Source organism: Acinonyx jubatus, chromosome C2 (assembly GCF_027475565.1).
Source record: "Acinonyx jubatus isolate Ajub_Pintada_27869175 chromosome C2, VMU_Ajub_asm_v1.0, whole genome shotgun sequence".
In the NCBI taxonomy this organism is placed as follows: Eukaryota; Metazoa; Chordata; class Mammalia; order Carnivora; family Felidae; genus Acinonyx; species Acinonyx jubatus.
The window spans coordinates 152,037,566-152,061,107 of record NC_069384.1 but is presented as its reverse complement, the minus strand read 5'-3'; the positions used below and the strand labels follow the sequence as shown (position 1 = coordinate 152,061,107).

At 40.1% G+C, this 23,542-nt stretch overlaps 1 long non-coding RNA gene across 1 annotated transcript in view; it reads right to left on the bottom strand.

Annotated features, from left to right (window-relative positions):
• Positions 1-11,287: 11,287 nt before the first annotated feature.
• LOC128315342 (uncharacterized) overlaps positions 11,288-23,542 on the bottom strand; it is a 95,046-nt gene continuing 82,791 nt past the window's right edge. The window contains exon 3 of the long non-coding RNA XR_008298095.1: positions 11,288-11,430. This is a non-coding gene — a long non-coding RNA (uncharacterized LOC128315342). The remainder of the gene's footprint in view (positions 11,431-23,542) is intronic.

Here is a 23,542-nt window from a genome sequence, read left to right as displayed (position 1 = left end):
TCTTTTGTGTCTTTTTTTTCTTTTTTGCTTTTAATCTCTCTGCCCAGAGATGTGGTTTGACTCTGCATGCTTGTGGCATCTTGGCCTCTGCTAAGAGCAGTCGGGGTCGGGAGGCTGGCACCAGCTGCAGTGGAAGCTCCACTGTGTCATCGGTTGGGATCAGCATTCTTGCCTGCCTCACTGTCTGGCTCGCCACCCAGCACCCACCAGTAGGAAATAGCGACATTTCCCCAGTCATTACTGGGCAGGTCAGTACTGGGCTATGTGGACAAAAAATAGGTCTTCTCTTCAGGCCACAAACTTTCCTTCCTTTGAATGAGTAATACCCATTTCTCCCCCATAATCATTGCAATCTTGTATATCTGGTTTTTTAAAAGGATACATAGCAACATAGCAAATGAGTAGAATTATTTACCATCTTTTTTTTTTCTTTCTTTTAACCAAAAAGCCCTTATGCTGTACATACTATTACACAGATGACAAACCGTGTGTTTTGGTCACTCCATAGAAAGTCCCATCTTCAGGGGCACCTGGGTGGGTCAGTCGGTTGGATGACCGACTTCGACTCAGGTCATGATCTCGCAGTTTGTGGGTTCGAGCTCCGCATCGGGCTCTGTGCTGAATGCTCGCTCCGAGCCTAGAGCCTGCTTTGGATTCTGTGTCTCCTTCTGTCTCTACCCCTCCCCCACTTGTGCTCTGTCTCACTCTGTCTCAAAAATAAATGTAAAAAAAAAAAAAAAAAAAAATTTCTGTGTCTACATTCATGAGGAATATTGAATTATAGTTTCCTTGTAATGAATGTCTTTGCCTGGTTTTAGTTTTATGGGTTTTTTTCAATTGAAAAAAAAATCTTATTTTTTTTTTTAACATTTATTTATTTTTGAGACAGAGACAGAGCATGAACGGGGGAGGGGCAGAGAGAGAGGGAGACACAGAATCGGAAGCAGGCTCCAGGCTCTGAGCCATCAGCCCAGAGCCCGACGCGGGGCTCAAACTCACGGACCGTGAGATAGTGACCTGAGCTGAAGTCGGACACTTAACCGCCTGAGCCACCCAGGCGCCCCTGAAAAAAAAATTTTTTTAACGTTTATTTATTTTTGAGACATAGAGAGAAACAGAGCATGAGTGGAGGAGGGGCAGACAGAGAGGGAGACACAGAATCTAAAGGAGGCTCCAGGCCGAGCTGTCAGCACAGAGCCCAATGCAGGGCTCGAACTCACAAACCATGAGATCATGCCCTGAGCCAAAATCAGCTTAATCAACTGAGCCACCCAGGTGCCCCTAGTTGTATGTTAATGCTGGGCTTGTATAATGAGTTTGGAACTGTTCCCTCTTCTATTTTATGGAAGAAATTTAGTGGAAATCTTATTTGCTGTTTAAATATTTTGTATAATTCACCAGTGACACGGTCTGGATCTGACAGTCTTTTCTGTTAATTTTGAACAAGACATTTTTTAAGTTTATTTTTTTAAGAGAGAGCACAAGCAGGGGAGGGACAGAAAGAGACAGAGAGCGAGAGAGAAAGAGAATATCCTAAGCAGACTCTGCATTATCAGCACGGGGCCCAACTTGGGCTCAATCCCACGAACCATGAGATCCTGACCTGAGTTGGAATCTTCACCAACTGCTCCAGAAATTAAATTTTTAATAGATATAGGTTATTTAGATTATTTTTTCCTTCTTGAGTGGGATTAGTAGTTTGTATCTTTCAAAGAACTGGTACATGTCCTCTAAATTGTGAGATTCATGGGCATAGGATTTTTCTTAGTATTCTCTTATTCTTTTAGTGTCTTTGGGATTAATAGTGATGTCTGTACTCCTTTAATCAATAACTTGTTTTTTTCCTCTTTTCTTTTTGATCAGCCACACTAAAGATTTATCAAGTTTATTGATCGTTTCAGGGATCCAGCTTTTGGCTTAATTGATGGCCCCTATTGCTTTTCTGTTTTATTTTCATTTTTTTCCCTTTCTGCTTTGTGTTTAACATGTTCATCTTTCTCTAGTTTCCTAAGGTGGAAGCTTGGTCTACTGGTTTTAGATCTCTTTTGTTTTCTAATATAAACCTTTAATGCTATAAATTTTCCCTCTCTGCCCTGTTTTAGTGGTTTCTCACAAATTTTGATATACTATGTCTCATTTAAAAACTTGCCTTGTGATTTCTTTTTGGGTTTTTAGAATTCTGTCTTTAATGTTGGAATAATTAGGGATGTTTCTAGATATCTCTTGTTAGTGATTTTTGGCTTAATTTTGTTATGGTCCAAGGAAAAATATAAAATTGTTTCATAAATGCACATATTGAATTTGTTAAGTCTTATTTTATGACTCAGAATATAGTCCGGCTCAGTGTCTGTTTCATTTACACTTGAGAAGAATGTGTATTCTGCTATATTTTGGTGGAGTGCTCTATAAATAGCAATTAGGTCAAGTTGATTGACAGCTCCGGGTATCTATATCCTCACTGATTTTCCTGCTTATTTACTGTATCAATTCCTGAGAGAAAAAAAGTGTTAAAGTCTCCAACTATAGTTGACAATTTTTCTATTTCCCCGTTAAGACCTATCAGGTTTTGTATCGTATGTTTCAAAGCTCTGTTGATTAAGTGCATAGAAGAAATATGTACTTTTGAAGAGTCAGGAGTTTATATTTTCAGTTAAAATGTCAAAGATTTTTGACCTAGTTATTTGATTTTATATTAATTTTCTCCCTTTTCACTGAAAATTATGTTTTCTAAAACACATTAAGAACATTAAAGTTACGGTTCCCTTGTCAGTGAGAGTATCGTTTCGTATATTTAAGGGCCATCTTATATTATTTTTCTATGAACTGCTTATTCATGTATTTTGCCCACTTTTCTGTTTTCCTTAAAATTTTTTAGTTCCTTATATGTTAGAGATTTCTGATCTTTTTTTTTTGTGACATAGTTGTGTACTGATTGTCCCCATATTTTAATTTTGGGGCTTTGTCGATGCTTTGTAAGTTACAAATGCTTCATCATGTTATTGAAACTCCAATCTTTTCTTTTATTGCTTCTGAACTTTGAATCATAGAGAAATTTTCTACCCCTTCGTTTTATAATGAAATCCATCCGTTCTTTTATAGTACCTGTATAGCCTTTTAAAGAAACATTTAGATCTTGAGGTGCTTGGGTGGTTCCGTTGGTTAAGTGACTGACTTCAGCTCAGGTCATGATCTCCTGGTTCCTGAGTTAAAGCCCCACATCAGGCTCTGCACTGACAGCACTATGGATCCTCTCTCTCCCTCCCTCTCTCTCTCAAAACATTTAGTAAACACAGAGCATTCAAATCTCTCACCCATTTGGCATTTGTTTTGTGCATGGTGTGTTATACAAAAACTTCATCTTTTTTCAAATGGCTATCCAATTTTCCAAGATCACTTACAAAAAATTTCATCCATTCCCTGCTAATTTGAGATATCATCTTGGTCCTATATTAAGATTCCACGGTCGTGTGTTAAGATTCCCTGGTATATATTTTAGAGCTTTGCCTTTGGCTCAGTTAGCCTGTAGGTCCATTCCTGAGCCAACGTTACCGTGTTTCATTATCGCGGAGTTATAATTTGGTAAGGCTGCTTCCCAAATTGCTCTGGTCTTTCAGGAATTTTCTCACTACTCTTGGCTTCAGGAATGGTGTTGTCTTCAAACAGTCTAGACCCCAACACAATGTATGTATTGTACCGGGGTAACATCGAATTTATAGATTTGCTTAGAGAGAACTGACATCTGTACGATATTCCCTGGTCTCCCTTACCACGAACATAACTCCTTTTCTCCTTGTTTGAAATCCTTACAATGGATAATTATTTGAAAGGTTTTCTCAGACAGATTTCAAATATTTGAAGCCCCTGTCTGCGTTTGTTCGCTGTTTGTGTTGGGTGGGGGGGAACACTCAGGTAAGTCTGGCCTCATGAAATCTGTGTGCGGACGTGATTCTCTCTCTTGCTCTCTCACCATGGAAGCCTCCCCACCGTGACTCTAAGACCACCACGTCCTTCCTAGAAGTCTGGAATCTCCCGCTCACACGCTACTGACACTCTGGATTGTGCACTGTTCACAGACTCCGTGGGATAGATGGGAGCCTTTCTTGAGTAGTACGTGTTAGGAGCTGGCTGAGCCAGTATGAAATCTGGGAGGGAGAAGACCGACAGGTCCACTTCATAAGGCGAGTTCAAGAAGCTGTAAGCTGGCTTGCAGAGCTCTGAGAATGTCAGCAGCCCTGTTCTTCCCTGAACTTCCTGCATTCCTTTCTCGCCTTGTAGACGGCATCTCTCCTGGACATACATTCTGTCAGCAGAACGTCCTGACATACGTTTCCCTTAAGTTCACAGGCAGCGTTCAGGAAAACTACCATTCGGAATTGCAATGGTGAAAGTTGAAGTGGGTGGGGTGCAGAGGGGTGGGGCGGACGATTATGGGCTGAAGACGAAGGAACAATGGTTCCATGCCGTGAAAGGTGCTTTTAAGTGTATTTAGTGAGATTCCTTATGAAAGCTACCTTAGCAATTCATTCAAAATAAAACAGCCATTAGGTGGAAATTGTGATGCAGAAGGAAAGAACAGAATGATCCTTTTGTTACAAACATCGGGGGTTAATGAGTCAAGATTCAATCAGGGTTCCCTGAAAGAGATGTTAAGTATGGGAATTAATGGGCCTTTTGAAAATATTTCTGAATATTAAAAAAACCGTTAAAAGGATCTGAAAAAAGCCTATGCTTTCTTCCTGCATACTTCTTTTCCCTCCGCCTTCTACTAAGAAGCCTCCCTAGAAGTTAAATACCTGTCTCGATTAACCTTACTTCTAGTGGACACCGAGCCCTCAATTATTCGTAGTAGAGCAGAAATAAATGGCCACCGGGATTAATAATGCAAGCTGTCATTTTCTATCCTCTATGTCGGGCAGTGATGGAAGATGCTCTCTCCCAATGTTTTTCAATAAACTCTCATACAGGTACAGAATAACGTCCGTATGTTTTCAGATTTGTCCCTGTTGATCACGTCTTGGCTCTTCTAATAATGGGTTGAGACGAGTGAAAAGTATGTGGATTTGGGAGCCAGACCTGAGTGTGAATTCCAGGTTTAATCTGTTTGTTTTGGTTGAGACATCAGGCAAGTATTTAACCTTTCTGGGTAATGGGGAAAATAACTATCTTCCATACTGTAGTGAACACTAGAAGAGATAATATGTATCCGAAGGGGATACCTTCATGCCCAGTAGACAGTAGGTGTTCTGATGAGCGGCTGTTTACTCCCTGCACCATATTTCTCCTACTTTTTGTCTTTTTCAACTCTCCCTCCCTCTAGAGAAGTACGAGTCTGTATAAGAAGTTCATAAACACTTGAATAAATAGACGGATACTGATGTGGTCTCTGGACTAGTTCAGGTTTAGCTACTCCCCAGACTTGACAGCCAAGGCTCACCGGCTGAATTCCACAATGACAAGAACTCCAGCTGTGTCTTCAGGCCCACGCCTCACAAGGACGGTGAACAGCTCACAGCCTCTGAGTTGGATGGATGCTGTTGTCGGCACACTGAAGAGAGAGCGACCTCCTTGTGGGGTCTCCTTGCCAAGCTCACGCGGACACTGCCCGGATTTCCCATTGTTCACCCATCGTCTAAGCTCAGGCTCTTCCGTGTGGCTTACTATCTCCGTGTCGTGCGCTTGGCAGTGAGAGGAAAGAACCAATTATTGAACACACACTCATTTGGGGCATCATATGCGATACGTGTATTTTCTTACTGATTTCATAAACTGTATGATGTGGGTACTATAATTCTTTCTCATATTTTAGGTGCGAAAATTGGAACACCAGGACTATTTTTTAAATCAGATGGAAGGTACACAGCACCTTCCAACTCCAGTGCATGGAACCATTTTACTCTACTGCAAACTCTAGTTTTTAGGGGCTCACTAAGAAGGCCTTGCACTGACCTAAGAACCACAAAGGGATACCATAGAAGCAAGGATGATGCTTCACTTTGTCCTCTAGCTGGGATACTGTGATACAGCCTTACGACAGAAAACGGATAGTCATTAGCCTACCTTTTAATGATCCGTAAGGTCTCTGCAGATGAACATTATAACGATGACTTAGTTTTGTCCTCTGCCGCCTTCTTCCCATTACTGAAAAGACTCCAAATCTCAGAATCCTAGGTCTAGCTGTTCTTAAAACCTCTATAACCGGAGGAAGTCCTTCTATTTCTTAGGAGGTTGGGTCCTGCAGGTTTCAATGACATTGGACAATATGATCACCTCGATGCTTTTCAATTCCAAATAGATTTTAATTCTGTAACTCCAAATAAACATTTTTTAAATCTTTTTCCTTGGCCTCAGGTTTAAACCTCTTATTCATGTTTAAGACTCTCTTTGAAATCTTCAACAAATTATATATATATATATTATATATATATATATATATATACATACACACACACAATCAAATTATATATACATCAAATTATATATTTGACATATCAAATTATATATATAAATTGGTATGTACCCAGGAACAAATAACCAGTGTTAAGCATACCATAATAATAAATATGTGGGAGAAATACAATCAGTGTCTTATTGACTCAGATCCCACCTACCCAAGAAGCAAATGAATACAACAGTTGAAAGTCTACACAGCATGGAGAAAATTGTGTATGACAATACTTCAGGCATGGGGAGGGGAAAGGTGTACATAAGGGGTTTGAATTTCTACTTAATTTCCAACCTTGTATTCAAAGTCTAGTAGGCTACGGGATCAATCCTGCCAAGTCCAGTAATCTATACCATTTTTGAAAATGTGGGGGTGGAAGAGGATTTTAAATTAGGTAATTGTGACATTTTGTAAGTGATCTAACATTTCCTGGAGAAGTACCACATTGTTGGCTCTGTCCACAGTTGTTTGATTTCAAACTCCCAGTCCAATGTACAGAGGAGGTCATTAAGTATCTTCAATATAGGAACACAGTTACTGAGACTCAGCAGCCTAGACTTTGCTATTCATTCCGTAAGTAGTAAGTCACACACTTAGACTTTGAAACGGATTCTGTCTAGATCCGGAGACAAAGCTCTACCTGTAACAAAACGATGATGATTTTGATAGCAGACTAAACAAGGTGATCACAGTATCTTTCCTAAAGTGTCATTGGATCAACGCTGTGACCTAAACTTTCCCAGTTCTCAATCTGCAGGACCACACCTAATGTTCTCATAGTTGATAACTAAAAGGGGAAATTGATTACCACTTTGAAGTGGCTTACACAACTTACCAAAGGTGGATTTAATTTAGAGAAAATATTTAAGAGCTAAAGGTTGGTAAAAATGGGTGATCCCCTTGGTGTCAGAAGACCTTAGCTGGCCCAATGAATCCGATGCCCCTGGGAGTTGCTAAAACAGGCTTTTTTGTGGCTGCTTTGGTTTGCTGCTAAGACTTCTGGGCCTTCCCTTCCAAATCTCCAAGGTGAGTCTTCTGAGGAAAGGCAAAGGAACAGTCATTATAGTTTGGAAAGTGCAGGAATATAGCACAACCGACATGAAGAAGGAATGGAGACGGGAACTCCACTTAAGCGGTCTGCCCTCCCGTCATTACTTTAAAACAGAATTGGGTAAATGCTGACCATATGGGTTTTCAGGTTATGGACGTTGGTTTTAGAGTAGAGAAAAGAAAGTTGGTACGCATTTGTTGATTTCCCTTTGCGCCCCAGGCATTGTGCAGACATATCTTTGAGGTATCTTCATTTTACACACGAGGAGAACTTGAGCGCCGAGCTCTGTAGCCACTTTCTCAAGGTGAAGTTCAAAAGTGAATCTCGGCGTGTCTGACCTGATGACCCTTAAGCACTTTGGAGATCCGCGTCACACGGACTCCTTTTTCCTTCCTCTTCTCTTCTTCCTCCTCCCTATCACTGAAACAACTCTGGCCAATTTATCATCACCATGTTTATACGATTGTGTTTGGTGCTCACCCTAGTAAATCCCACCCACGCCCCGACTCAAGGCCTCTCTCACCTCTGCCTTTCTTTTGCCTTTCTGGTCCCACAACAGAGCTCAGTCACGCACGGGGCATGAGCCACTCTGCTGGGGGGTTGGGTTTCTTTCACCATCGAATCACAGGTGTTTGCTGGAGGGTAGTGAGCAAGGTGGGCGTCGTGTAATTTTCACGACCATCTTCCAAGCCTGATCATCCCGTCACAGCAACATTTTCTGGCAGGGCATCTGTCCATCTTTTAAGTTTAAAAGCTGCAATATCGGGTGACTTCAAAGAACCAGATCTGAGAACGAGTGCCAGAAGAGGAGGCGCAGAGATGGGAATAACGACGATGATTACCCCACCTCCAAAATAATAGATCTCTCGTGCTGTCTCTAGCACCACTTGTGTCGGAGGTAAGGAAGGTTTCCCGGACAAAACGACAGTGCCTGCTTCCCACGAGAGAGGGGCTGGGACCTGGCGGGATTGCTGCTTCCTTACCTGAAGCCGACATCCTCAGTTGTAGCAAACGTTCTAGAACCTGTCGTTATTTTCAAATACCAAGAGAGGGCACGGCCGCTTCCGTGGAGCTATGAATAATTCATTGAATGTTTCAGGTAGAAAAGTCACTAAAAATAGCACCAAAGTTGAATACCCTGACCTTAAACAAAATCTTTGCTATTGCCGAAGACTGTTATTTTTTGAGACATGACACCGGGCAAACTAATTTCCCAAAGATTTTATTTTAACTTCCTTCACAGCAGAAGCCCAAGTTCTTTCCGAAAGACTGCACACATGCTGAAATCACTCTTTTAACATTGCTCTAGTTTTTAAAATCTGAGTACAGATGAGATCTTTCCTTTCACACTCTTACCCAGATGCCTTCACGTGACTGCCACGGTTGAACAGCGAACCAGAGTACGAGAGACCGAAAATAGATTGAAAATCCTTGGGAAGAAACGGGGATCTCAGGCAATGGCTCTTTTTTTTTAGGTTTTACAACTTGTATTTTATTGAGATATAATTTACACGTAGCATCATAGAAGTTCAAGGTGTATGGGGCTTGTCGGTTTCATACGCTGCATAGGCTGCTATATCGTAACATGATTACCACCCTGGCATTAGCTAACATCTCTAGCATGTCACTTAATTACCTTTTGTGTGTGTGTGCTGAGAACAATTAAGATCTGGTCTCTTAGCAACTTGGAAGTTTAGAACACAGTATTGTTGTCTGGAATTGCTACACTGCCCACTGCATGGCACCACTTACCTATTTACTGGCTACAAGCTTGTACCCTTCAACCATACCCCCCCCCCCGCCCCCATGCTCCCCGCTCCTGGAGACTCTGGTAACCGCCCTTCCACCCTTTGTTTTTATGAATTCAGCTTTCTCTCCACTGTGAGAGCGGATATTCTCTACTGTTAGGGAGCAAACTGCTGAATTTTGTAATGACAGACTAGGTTTTTAACTTACTAGCTATATATCCTTGGGCCAATCAGTCAGCCTCTCTGTCCTCTGTTTTCTCATCTGTAAAGCAGGGATATGAACACCTACCTACAAGAGCATTGTACAGATCAGTTAAGAAAAATAAGTGAGAACCTTTGTAAACCGCAAATCAGCACAGGAATTTAAATACTGTCATTGATTCGAATGAAAAAAGGAAGTGAAATCATCACAAAGCAAATCTGGATCATAAGCCCCACTCCCGTCTTAAGAGTATATTTTCAAACTATTTTATTCACACAAGATATGAATAACTTACTGTAAATTATTCAGAATCGTATGGAGGAAAATGAGAACATTTTCTTTTTTTTTTTTAATTAAAAAAATTTTTTTTTTTTTGAGAGAGAGAGAGAGAGAGGGAGAGAGAGAGAGAATCCAAAGCAGGCTCCAAGCTGTCAGCACAGAGCCTGATGTGGGGCTTGAACTCACAAACAGCGAGGTCATGACCTGAGCCAAAGTCCAACAACCCAACCTACTGAGCCACTCAGGTGCCCCTAGAACGTTTTCTTTAACGAATCTGTTTAGATTTCCCCCCTCTATGTAATCACTATGAATAGTTGGAAATATAGTTTCCTCCCTCTTGACACAATCTGTCCTTGTTACATCGGGGGGGGGGGGGGGCAGACTTGGAAAAGTTGGCTTTTCACCTCTGTGTGACCCACGTGTATCATGTTTCCTTCTTGAAATGTGGTTCACATTTTAGAACTGAAGAAATAGAAATCTCTTTCTGGATGGAGGTGATGACAAAGTGAATCACGAACATCCCTCCCACCCCAAAAGCTTTGTTGCTTAAAGTCTTTACCTTTTTTTTCTTTTCTCAGTGAAAAGACAATTATTCCATTATCCATGATTCATCAAGTTTTAGGCTGTTATTCATATAAAAGTTTGAGAATCAAGCTGACAGGAAAATAGGGCCAAATCATTGATGCGAAGCTTGAAAACGATGCATAATTTGATTGCTCCGCAGTTTTCAGTGGACTAGAAAGCCAAAACGATCACTTTAATTCTATTGAATATACAAAGTTTTGTCAAACTTTTTTGAGATGTTTTTGAATTTTACATTTTTGATGTTGCCTTTCTTAATAAGACTGCCTTTCTCTTACATTTTGATGTTGCCTTGCAGTACTGTGGTTGAAAAAAGCCACCAGTTTATTTGGGATAGCATTAAATTTACGTCAGCTCTCAGTTGAAAGTTTCCATTTATAAATCCTGAAAAAAACTTTATGTTAATGATTAAAACAGATTAAAGAATGTTTTAAGACCTCATATGGTCCCAGTGATGGCTTTACGCCAAAACTAATTTTCATTTTCCTATTGTCTTTGGAAGGGAGAGATTTGCATCTATGATCTTCAAGGTTTGTGTTCTTTTTACTCCTAAAAATAACTTTTTTTTTCCTAAAAATGATTTTGAGAAGCTAGGCACCTCTTCACATATTTAGAGTTGACACAGAAAACTTTATTATAAACGTAACGAGTTGTAAAGCATGGAATTACCACAGATACTGATGTTTTAAAATAAAACTCTTTAAGCGTATCTAATAAAATCTAAATGTGATACCCACGTTCATCCATTTAAACAAACAGCCCAAGTCTTACCGATCAAACCTTTTACGTAATCCCTTAAACTTTGAATTTATGTTTTGTGTAGCTCTGGAAAGATGAAGCGGCCCAGGGAGGTTAAGTGACTTGCCCAAGGTTACACAGCACATATATGACAGCTCTGGATAGGAACCCAGAGTCACTGCCTCAGAGTCTGTTATTTACAGTTCTCATTAGCCCTTTTCTACTTACAGTTTGAATTGAGACAAAGCGTAAACGATGCTTGTATGATCTGGTTACAACTTGTGCCTGGTGTGAACTTCTTCCATCTGCGAACGCACACGTTTTCATGCTGTTGCTAGAAGACCAGGGCACAGGATGGCCGGTCAGTTCCATGCCCAGGAAATGTGTGCTTTTAGAAAGGAAAGAGAACGTATTTCTCCGTCTTTATATTTAGCGAAACGTTATGAGCCATTTTTGTGTTTATTACTTCGTAATCTCTCTGATGTAGGAGTAGAGAAAACCTACTTTCAGTAACTCAAATAAGAGAAAAATAAGGGGCGCCTGGGTGGCTCAGTTGGTTAAGTGTCGGGTTCTTGACCTCGACTCGGGTCATGATCGCATGGTTTGTGGGTTCAAGGCCTTCATCCAGCTCCGTGCTGGCAGCGTGGGATTCTCTGTCGCTCTCCTGTCTTCTTTTGCCCCACTCGCACGCTTGCTTTCTCAAAATAAACAAATAAACTTTCAAAACAAAAAGAAAAATTTGGGGGGATATCATCGCTGCCAATTATCTTTATGTTTAAAAACAGGGAGACTGATCGCCCTGGGAAGCAGAACCAGCATGAGAGCTCTTGTGAGGGGAGCTTGCACTTGGATAAACCCTTTTGAGTAGGGTCCACTCTTCCAACAGCAGGGTGGAGCCACCAATTTCACTCCTACTTTTGAAAGACCTGAGGATTGTGCGCTAACCAACAAAGGGCTAGAAAGACCTGGAGGAGGGTACTGATCATTACCAAACGTTTTCCATTGAGTAGAAAATCAATGGATTTTGAAAATATTTTCTGAATGATTTCTGCCTCTTGAATTTCTGAACTTACTACTCCAGACATTATAAAACGGATGTATTTACTGGGGACCTGGCGAGAAGGAAAAAAAAAAATTCCCTGAACTTTGGGCTGAAAATGTCCATTAATGTTTGTTACCAATCACTAATAATCAACGGTCATTAATTACCAAGAGTGAGGCTAGAACAACACAGGTTATGAATGTCCAACACGGGATGAGCCACAGTAGACAGTTACTTCTGATGATAGCTCTTTTTTTCTTTTCTGGACACCTCTTTTTCCTTGGCTTTTTCTCCTCTGCCTCCTTTGTCATATTCCTCCCTTCTTCCTGCACCCCCCAGTTCCCTTTCTCCTTCTTTATCTTTGCTCTTTATCATCCCCTTACCACATTATTTCACTTCCTTTTCCTTTTCCCTATCTATAAACCTGCTAAGCGTGCCCATTGCCCCTAGTGGGTAAGTCTGATTAAGGGCTAAGAAGTCTTGCTGTGCCTTAAGAGTAATCAAGAATGGGGCTTCTGGGTGGCTCAGTCGGTTGGGCGTCCAATTCTTCATTTCGGCTCAGGTCATGATCCCAGGCTTGTGGGACCACACCCCACGTTGGGCTCCATGCTGAGTCTGCTTAAGATTTTCCCTCTTTCTCTTTCTCTCTCTCTCTTTTCCTCTGCCCTTCTCCCCCATTTACACACTCTTTCTCTCTCTCAAAAAAAAAAAGTAATCAAAATTAAATAGAATGCTGAGCATTATTCCAGAAGAATTAATATCACAATGATAACATCTGTCAATTTCTCTACGTCACTCACAGAACCTGTCCCCCAGTGTGGAGGACTTAAAGCATTCGCGAGGAGGCACCAAGATTTATTATTCACTGTGTATCAAACAGTGTACCATCCACTTAAGACACATAATAGATCTAGATGCCATAATTCCTACATGGAATTACGAACTGGATAAAGAAACAGAAGCTTCGAGAACTGTTTAAGGCCATGGACCAGGGATGACCCAGGCCTGCCTAGTTCCAAGCCTGTGCAAAGCTGTTTCCCTCACCCCTTAACTCACTGCCTCCAGGCACGTGGTCATCACAAGTAAATTCTCACTGAACTAGATTACATACCTCAGGTTGGTATTCCATGCAGGGACTATTTCCAGAAAACTTGAGCTATTACTCGGGCTGAACTGTGGCAAGATTCCAGTCTTCCAAAGGGTAGACTTCACCATTTCCTTTTGGTTTCAGAATATATTCTTTTCACTAGAGTCTGAAGGCTCAAACTGTGCCTTTTTCTTTGTAGGCATGTGTATATTGAATAGAAGCTGTTTATGGGAGTGCAAATGAACCCTCATTTAAATTCGTTTTTCTTTCTGAGAGGGAGAGAGAGAGAGAGAGACAGAGACAGAGATGGAGAGAGAGAGAGCTCATGCAAGCCAGGGAGGGGCAGAGGGAAGGAGAGAGAGAATCTTAAGCAGGCTCCGCACTGAGAGTGGACGCGGGGCTCAATCTCAAGGCCATGAGATCACGATCTGAGCCGAAATTAAGAGTTGGACACTTAATTGACTGAGCCACCCCAGGCACCCCGAACCCTCATGTAAATGGAAGACTTTTTCTTTTTACATTCATTTCTTTTTGAGAGACAGAGAGAGACAGCATGTTCAGGGGAGGGGCAGAGAGGGAGGGAGACACAGAATCTAAAGCAGGCTCAAGGCTCCAAGCTGTCAGCCCAGAGCCCGACGCGGGGCTCGAACCCACGACCCATGAGATCATGACCTGAGCTGAAGTCGGACACTTAACCGACTGAGCCACCCAGGCGCCCCGACTTTTTCTCTTTTTAACTTGCCATGATACTCGCTATAAACGACAAAGGTGACAATTAAGAACATACACACTCATAAAGTGAAATGTCAGAAATGACAAACGTTTAGAGCTTGCAGATTTTTTTCAGCTGTTTTGGAAAGGTAAAACTATGTCTTTCTCTCCCACATATGACCGTACGTCTATCACCGTGGTATAAAAGCTATTATATTCAAATTGCCCTTTTGTTTATTCATTCCATCCTGGCAACAAATATCTAGAAAAGAGCTATAGGCAAATGTGTAAATGATTGATACTGAATTTGCTATCCAAAGCACAAATCAAATTATCTCCAAAGCTACTCAAATCCCTTTCCCACCTCAAACACAGATAATAAATTAAATTGTCAGAAACACTCTGTGGCTTAAACATTTGTTTTGAAGATTAAAGTTAGGACTCGGCGCTATTGTTAGTGAAAAAATCATACAAATTCTGTTCTTTGGGGGATGGTGGCAATATGGGTCTACAGAAACGGGAAAGACAGTTTAGAAATTTTCACTCGTATCGGTATGTCTTGAATAGAGCAAAATCATTTTTCTGTAATCTGAGAAGCAGGCTCTGGTGATGGATTCATGATCTGTCTCTGCTACTTGCTCTGTGGGTTTGAGGAAATTCATAAGCCATTTTCTCACTTCTATAATGGGGATGGTAATGGTGCCTGAATAACAACATTGTTGCAAGTATTAAATGTGATTATGCATGTAAATATCCTCACCCTTATTACACCTGACATGTAGTGCGGCAAGGAGTCAATAATGGTTTGGATTTTAGTTATTACGTAGGAGAGGGGTGGCAGGCTAGGAAAGATTTGGAAACGCCTTCCATAGTGGTTAGAGTCAAGTAAGTTTGCAAAATACACAGGAGCATGTTGAAGGCTCTGAAAAGTCCTGCACAAAAGAATGCTCCCAAGTTTTATTTAACACGACATTTTCCCATGTGTTTACCAAGGACAGCTTCTTTCACACGGTGCCCCAAAACTGTGATGTGAATATCCTATAGAAATTAAAACAGGGTTGGTACCCCAATACAAGCCCTTCCTTGCTGGTGATTCATCTTTCACCAATTGGTTGGTTTAGTGGGTGATGTTGAATTTTAAAATAAGGTATATGGGTTTTTTTTAATAACAAAGGAGTTTGTAGTTATTACTGAAATTTTAGAAAGCTGGGAGTATAAAAATAACAGTTAATTGTTTTAAGGCTTATCTCCGCCCCCCACCCACCAAAAAAAAAAAAACGTGTTAACATGAGGTGGGTTACCTTTATTTTTCCTGCCACTTAATTTTTTATTAGTATATTTACGTATACTCATTCTGTAATGTAAAATCTTGTATCTTTCCACTTAGCATTTTAACCAGTTAATATAAACTCTTTACAGACACTGTTTGTAAAATATGACTTTGTTTTCAGTTGGGGTGCCGTACCATAATCTACCTAATCATTAATTTGGGGTAATGCCCTTATGCTTTTACCTAATTATGATTCTTATAAACTAGTATTAAAGTCTCCTAAAATTATGGAGTAAGATGTCTAAACTTGCAGGGATGCCTGGGTGGCTCATCTGGTTAAACGTCCAACTTGGGCTCAGCTCGTGATCTTGCAGTCGGTGGGTTCAAGCCCTGCATCAGGCTGTGCACTGACAGTGCGGAGCCTGCTTGGGATTCTCTGTCTCCCGCTCTCTCGGTCCCCATCCTGCCCTCTCTCAAAATAAATAAAATAACTCTTAAAAAGTACAAACTTTCAGATATGAAATAAATAACTCAAGGAAACAAAAAGGTAAACCAGAGTTCACTAACATTCTAACATTCAAAAAAATTTTTCATTTTTAAAATTTATTTTAAATTTCTTTTTAGTATTTATTTATTTTGAGGAAGAGAGAGAGCAGGGGAGGGGCCGAGAGAGAGAGGGAGACCCAGAATCTGAAGGAGGCTCCGGGCTCCGAGCTGTCAGCACAGAGCAGGACGCAGGGCTCGAACCCATGAACGGTGAGATCATGACCTGAGCCAAAGTCAGACGCTTAACTGACTGAGCCACCCAGGCACCCCTCATTTTGTAAATTTATTTTACAGAGAGAGAGAGAGAGTCTGTGAGTGGGGGAGAGGGGCAGAGGGAAAGAGAAAGAGAGAAGAGAGAGAGAGGAGAGGAGAGAGAGAGAGGAGAGGAGAGAGGGAGAGGAGAGGAGAGAGAGAGAGGAGAGAGCGAGAGAGGACAGAGAGAGAGAGAATCTTAAGTAGGTTCCATGTTCAGCACAGAGCCAGACATCGAGCTCCATCCGATGACCCGGGACCAGGACCTGAGCCAAAATCAAGAGTCGAACATTCAACGGAGTCAGCCACCTAGGTGCCCCCTGACTGACTGACTGACTGACTGACTGACTGACTGACTTATTTATTTATTTATTTATTTATTTATTTATTTATTTATTGCCCCTAACATTTTTTAAATTCTAAAGTTTTCTGCCCCATATTTTGGATAACTTATTCACAATAAAATCTAAGAACTGGAATGAAAGGAACGGAAGTTTATTGACTGATTGATTTATGTGTTCAGCAGATACTCACTTTTATCCGGGCATCTGTCCCGGGCTTGGTGCTGTGGTTGGCATCTAATGGTATTTAGCCACGGATCCTGCCTTAGAGGGTGTGCTGTCAGATCTTTAAGACTCTGGATAGATATATAAATATGTCTCTCTCTCTATAGAGATAGATAAATTGATTTCCAAAAGGACTGTCCCAGTTTGTGCTCTAGCTGATAGTAATTAAATTCCCATAGCGATTGCAGAAATATCTAGAAAAACGTATCTAGATACAATACAGATATAGATAGTTATAGATAGAGACATACAGATATATAGACATAAGTCTGGGAGAGGGAGGGAGCATTATGATGCATGCATGCCTCACAGTCCTCTTCCTTCCAGATTCTTGCTTTCAGTAGTATGTATACCTTTCCTATTTATCTAAAATATATGTAAACAGCAGAGTATCACTGCTGGTTATCTAATGAATGTTTTTGCACATATTTCACAAGATAGAGACAAAAGAAGAAATTCTTAAGTTTTTCATACGCTTTCACTGATATTGTCAAATTGTTCCCGTATGATCCGGTTCCAGAGGAAATCGTGCAGTCGGCCGCCAGATCCTAAAATTCTCAGCTCCGTTTTATTTGCAAAACTTCGCTTAGTAAATAACGTTCCAGTAAACTCTTTTCGAATGCTTCCCTTTCTTGCTTCGGAATTCCCACAAATTGGTGCCACCCGTAAAAGCTCTCCTTTGCTATGGCCATGGCAGCTCAAAGTGGTTTTTCCCTTCATGTCTCCCCAACCCAGCCTCCAGATCAGCTTCCTCCTCTGAACCAGAAGCCTTTCTAGACTCTTCTCTAAGCCCAGCGGGAAAAAAATCCAAGTTTTTGCAAACCATGCTTTTTCCTCCTCCACAGGATTCCAGTTCCAGTCAAATGCACATCTTCAGCTCCCTGTCTACACCCTTCACTCTTCCCCCTCATTCCTTGATTCATTGTGTCTCATTGGTCTAGAAAGCCCCACTGCATCCACACAATGGTAATAGCTGTCTTGTGTTAACCATCTGCTTTGTGCCAAGAATGGAATTAGTGCTCCCAAAGGGTATCTCACTTACTTTTAACCATCACAACCTTTATTTCACATGGGAAACCACTGCAGTGGACTTCAGTGACTTGTCCAAATTCACACAACTTAAATGTAGAGTTCTGTCAGACTCCAGAGTTCTTATGCTTTCAACCTCAGTACATTTCATGGTCCAAATGGTATTCGTGTTAATCTTAGATGCCACCAAACTCATGAAATCTTTTCCAACGTCCCAGTTAGAAGTGAGTTTTCACACCTTCTGAGTTCTTACAAATCTGACTTTATATCTCTAGCACACCATTGATTATGTTACCTCTAATTTATTTAGGTAATAAGTCTTCTTTTATTTACTCATTCGGTATTTTATTAGCTTTGGGCCTACTGAATGACAAGGACTTTGTTAGCCATTTGTTACATAAAATAAACATGATCCTTGCTCTCAAAAAGTATACAATGTCGTCATGGAAACGAACACTAGGTAAACTCAAAATAAATATATAATCATACATTTTAAGTGCTATGAGGCAAAAGCATAGAGTAAAATGAGTTAATAAAGATCATAATGCATATGGGGATTGTTCAGTGTTGGCCTTGGTGAGGAAGTAAAATGTCAGCCGAGAAATCAAGATGAAACTAGTCAAGTAAAGAATGGAAGTGTGGAGGAACAGCATTCTAAGCAGAAGGAAAATCATTGGCAAAGGTTTTAAAGCAGAGAAATACTGTTTTCCAAGAATTAAAGGAAGATCATTCAAGCATACGGTATAGAGCTGTGTAAATTGTCTGTGTGAACAGAGCCCCGTAGGGTTTTGCAGTAGTGGCCAGAACTCAAAATGCCTTGAGTGAACCAACGGAGTAGAAAAGCAGAATGGTATCGGTGTGAAAAGGAAATCAAGGTCAGATCATTCAACCTTCTGTAGTACTAAGAGTTCTCATCTTCTTTAAATGCACATGGAAATCTCTCAACAGATTTAACCTGTGATTGCTGTGATCCAATTTCAGATGTTTGTTTATTCTTCTAGAAGGTAAACACTGTGGGTTGACACATCTAGGCATGCCTATTTTGTCTTTATTGTATTTTTATCTCCAAGTACCTAATATAATTCTTTGAGGACATTATTGAATACTTCTTTCCCGAGACAGAATGAGTTACTGTCCTATCTTCTGGAATATACATGATCTGTCATCATAACCATGCTCTTTTCTCATATCCTTACACCAACTCTCACTGGAGACTATGTGTGAAATTCTGCACCTTCCCCCCCCCCCCACCCCAGGTGATATTTCTTTAAATCCAGTTTGAACTTGATTTAACCAAATGGTTGACTTGGGTTCTTGATATTGTTGCCAGCTAGAAATGATTGCAAAGTACGGATGTTTGGTGCAATGACCACTGCGACAGTCCACGTGTAAAAAAACTGTCAAGCTATTTATTCTAAGGCTACAGGTAACAGGAAATTCAGGAATGAAGTTTGGTGTTCCCTTTGAATCAATCTGTCACAACCTCTGCCAATCCCATTTCTAAAAGGGCTTACTTTCTAACAGATTACATATTGTAGCTCTTGGCCTCTCTGAGAGTACTTGATAAAGTTGAATTTGCAGCAAGTTAGAAGTTGGACAGATTAACAGAAGATTGTTCTTCCCCAAATAGAAATCCATTGGGTGGATCACTGCAAATTTCCTAGACTAGAGAGGAAAGGTTATTTATATTGCATAAACCAGTGCCAAAGTTAGTAATAGCTGCACTGAGAATGATTTGGAGACCACATTTGGGCTGAGGAAGTGATCCTTCTGCTACTTAGTAGCATCTGCCATTTGCCCAGAAGAAGGAAATGGCAGTGGGGTGAATGGTTATTTCTACCTAAATCCACTTAGAATACCCGGGACCTTGAGAAGTGTTTCTAGTATAGGAGAATTTAATCAAAATGCAAAACAAGGGGGGAATACAAACCAATATGCTTAAAGAAAGGCCCAAAAATGCAGTATAAAAAATGCAATATGAAGGCAGCTTGTGAAGCTAAAATTAATATTCATTTATTTTTAGATGTTTATTTTCGGAGAGAGAGGGAGAGAGAGAATTCCAAGCAGGTTCCACGCTCAGCGTGGAGCTCAACACGGGGTTTGATCTTACAATCGTGAGATCATGACCTGAGCCAAAATCAAGAATCAGACATTTAACCCACTGAGCCACCCAGGCACCCCTAAAACTAATATTTAAAGAGTGCTATTAAATCAGTGATAAACATGACCCTGATATAACTTTGGGTAATAAACCCAGGCAGGTACTGAATTGTTTTAATAGTCCTTTTCATTCAGTCTGCTTACTGAATTTTTTTTTTTAATTTCTCATCATTGATACCTTGAATCACTTGGATTTTCACATGGAAAACCTGTAGGTAATTGTGGCAAATTCTACTGCAACTTCCAAATATCTTTTTTCTTATCTTATTGCATTGACTAGAACTTCTAAAACAATATAAATAATGCTTTTTCTCTTCTTACCATTAAAATCTTTTAATATTTTACCATTGAGAGTCAGAGATTACATTAAGAGTGATTTTTTTAAATCAGAATAAAAATTAAATTTTATAAATAGGCTTTTATGATATTAATTGATATGATTCATATGATTTTTTCACCTTTGACTTATTAATATGATTAATATGTTTCCTAATATTGCTAATAAAGATTTGATAATGATACAATACTGACGTTGCTTTAATGGATATATCAATATTTTATTTAAAATTTTTGTTTCAATGTTTAAAAATGAGAATGACTCAAATATTTTATTTTCCTTAGAGATAGTTATTTGGTAAGAATATTGTGTCGATACTATGAATGTTTTATGAAATTCTGTATTTTGTTGCTATTTATGTCCTGGAAGCAACTTAAGGCATTGGTTAAAATCTAGGCTCTCAAAAATCAAAAGTATGATATCAGCATAAAAACAGACACAGATTAATGGAACGTAACAGAGAACCCAGAAATAAACCTGTACATATATGGTTAGTTAATTTATAACAAAGGAGGCAAGAATATACAAAGGAGAAAAGATAGAAAGGGAAGGGTTTGGAAAAACTGGATATCGATATGCAAAAGAATGAAATTGGACCTTTGCCTTACACCATACACAAAACTAAACTCAAAATAAATTAAAGGAATGTAGGGCCTTCAAACATAAAACTCCTAGAAGTAAACATAGGGGTCAGTTCCTTAACATGGTTTTGGCAATGATTTGTGGGTTTGACACAAAGAGCAGAGGTAATAAAAGCAAAAAGAAACAAGGGAGACCAGATTAGACTAAAACACTTCTGCACAGAAAAGGAAACCAACAACAAAATTACCACCTATGGAATGAGAGAAGATATTTGCAAGTCATATATCTGATAAGGGGTTAATATATAAAGAGTTCATACAACTCAACAGCAAAACAAAAAACAAAGAAAAAAATCTGATTAAAAAATGGGCAGAGGATCCGAATAGACAATTTTTCCCCCAAAGGAGTCATACAGAATGGCCAAGAGGTACATGAAAATGTGCTCAGCATAGCTAATCATCAGGGAAATATAATCAAAACCACAATGATACATCGCCTCATACCTGCTAAAATGGCTATCATCAAAAAGACAAGACATGACAAGTGTTGGCGAGGGTCTGGAGAAAGGGCAACCCCTGTGCACTAATGGTGGGAATGTAAATTGGTGCAGCCGATGAAAACAGTATGGAGGTGCCTCAAAAAGTTAAAAATAGAACTACCATAGGATCAGGCAATCCCCCTTCCTGTATTTGTCTTAAACAAAATCATTACCTTGAAATGATATTTGCACCCCCCATGTTCATATTACAGCATTATTTTGAAACAGCCAAGACATGGAAACAGCCTAAATGTCCATCAACAGATTAGTAGATAAAGAAAATGCGAATATTGTTCAGCCACAAAAAAGAAAGAAATCCTACCATGTGCAGCCATGGGGACGGACCTTAAAGGCATTATGGTAAGTTAAATAAGTCAGAGAAAGAAAAATGCTGTCTGATCTCACTTATATGAGGAATCTAAAAGAAACCTCTGAATTCATAGATTCAGAGAATAGATCGGTGGTAGCCAGAGGTGAGGGGAAGTGGGGGTGAAATGGGCAAAGGTGGTCAAAGGGTACAAACTTCCATATAGGTAAGTCCTGAGGATGTCACATGTAATATATAGCATGATAACTATAGTTAACAATACTCTATTGTTATTCGCTACTGTATTGACATTCAGGATTCAGGATTCACTCTTTTGGCTAGGCCCCTATTTCTCTGATGAGGGATGAATGTAAATGAAGCTACAATCAAAACCTTCTCCTTAATTCTTAAAATTATTGCACCATCTCCTGCTAAACACAATAACTGTCTAACAAAGATCTTTAGACTGTCTGGCCATGCTCGTTCTTGGTAATAAGATAGCTCCCGGTTATCTTTCAGTTGAGCAAGGAGGGGTCTCTGTTGTGGCCAACACCACTGGCCATACCTGGATTAATTCTTCTAGAGAGGTTGAAACTTGATTACATAAGATCACTGAGCAAGCCATCTGACCTAAGAAGATGTCTCGCTCGGTGGGGCCTTTCTTTGACTTAATCTGATTTTGATTGTTTTGGGTCTTGGGGACCATGGCTCCAAAGTGTGCTCCAGACATTGAGAATGATCCCATTTACAGTAATCAGAATAACCTTCCTGGTGCGTTACATTCTCGCAGCTGCCGCTAACCACGACGCAAATAACTTCCCTACGACTGGAATGTCAAAAAAGGAACAGACAGGATGGTCAACCTAAAAACTGCTAGCCTCAAGTTGTAACCTGTTGGATATCACAGAGATTCAGCAGAAAAGAAAAAAAGGGGGGACCTGTGGATACCACACAAAGGACCAACAAAACCTACAAGAGCTATGGAGCAGGAACTGAGGGTGATGCTAACGTCTTAAGGTTTTTATCTCATCGCTCAGTTAAGCTGAGAGTCTGATAGAAAGGAGGAATTGTTAAAAAGAAAACTTCAGGCCCAAAATGGCATCACTTAGGTGAAGACCCCAAGTCAGTAAACCAGGCATAACACCTAATCTATAGTTTCAACCTCCCCCAGAAAAGAAGTCTTCACCAGTCAGGAATTTTCTAAGCAGCACCAATGAGTCTGTCATTGGCCATCCCCATCCCCCAAAGGAAGATAAGGTAATCTGCGTGAGACCCCCTGCCCTTCCCCCTGAAGAAAGGGAGCTTGCCTTTGACACCCCTTTCTTTTCTTTCCTTTACAACTTCCTGGCTCCGCCCTTCTTCCTAGAGAAACCTTCCATTCTGTACCATTCCTGGGAGTGCCTCTCCTCTTGCGAGGTGCGACGCTGCCCGATCCATGAATCATTTAACACGGCCGATTAGATCTTCAAATGAAAAAAAGAAAAACGTGCTGATAGAGTGGATCTTGAAAATTCTCATTACGTGAGGAAAAAAAAAATTGTGACTTTGTCTTGATGGAAAGGGATGTTCATTTATTCTGGTGACCCTTTCACAATATATACATGTTTCAACTCGTCATGTTGGATACCTATAACCAACGCCATGTTGTATCTCAACTATATCTTCAACATTTTTAGAATCTAGTCTCTGAAGTCTGACAAATGCGGGGAAGCAATCCAGTTCAATTATTTATTGTTGTTCCCCATCTGTAAGAAAAGGGAAATAATGTTACCTACCTCATCAGATTGCCACTATTAAGTAGGGTGGTTCACAGGAAGTATTTACCAGCATTTGTGGCAACAAATCAGTAGCTGTGTAAAACACACACATCCACGCACTCAAAGAACCACAATAATTAAGAATGTATTGCATGCTATAAGCTTAATAAAATTTGCCATTAGTAACAACCTAATGCCTCTCGAACTCTTCATTTTTGGAAATCTTTTTCCTCTTTTTTTCTATATGTGTTTGCCTTTCAAGGCTCTCTGCCTCTTCTTTTTTTTTAATATTTAATTTGTATTAGCCCGGATATCA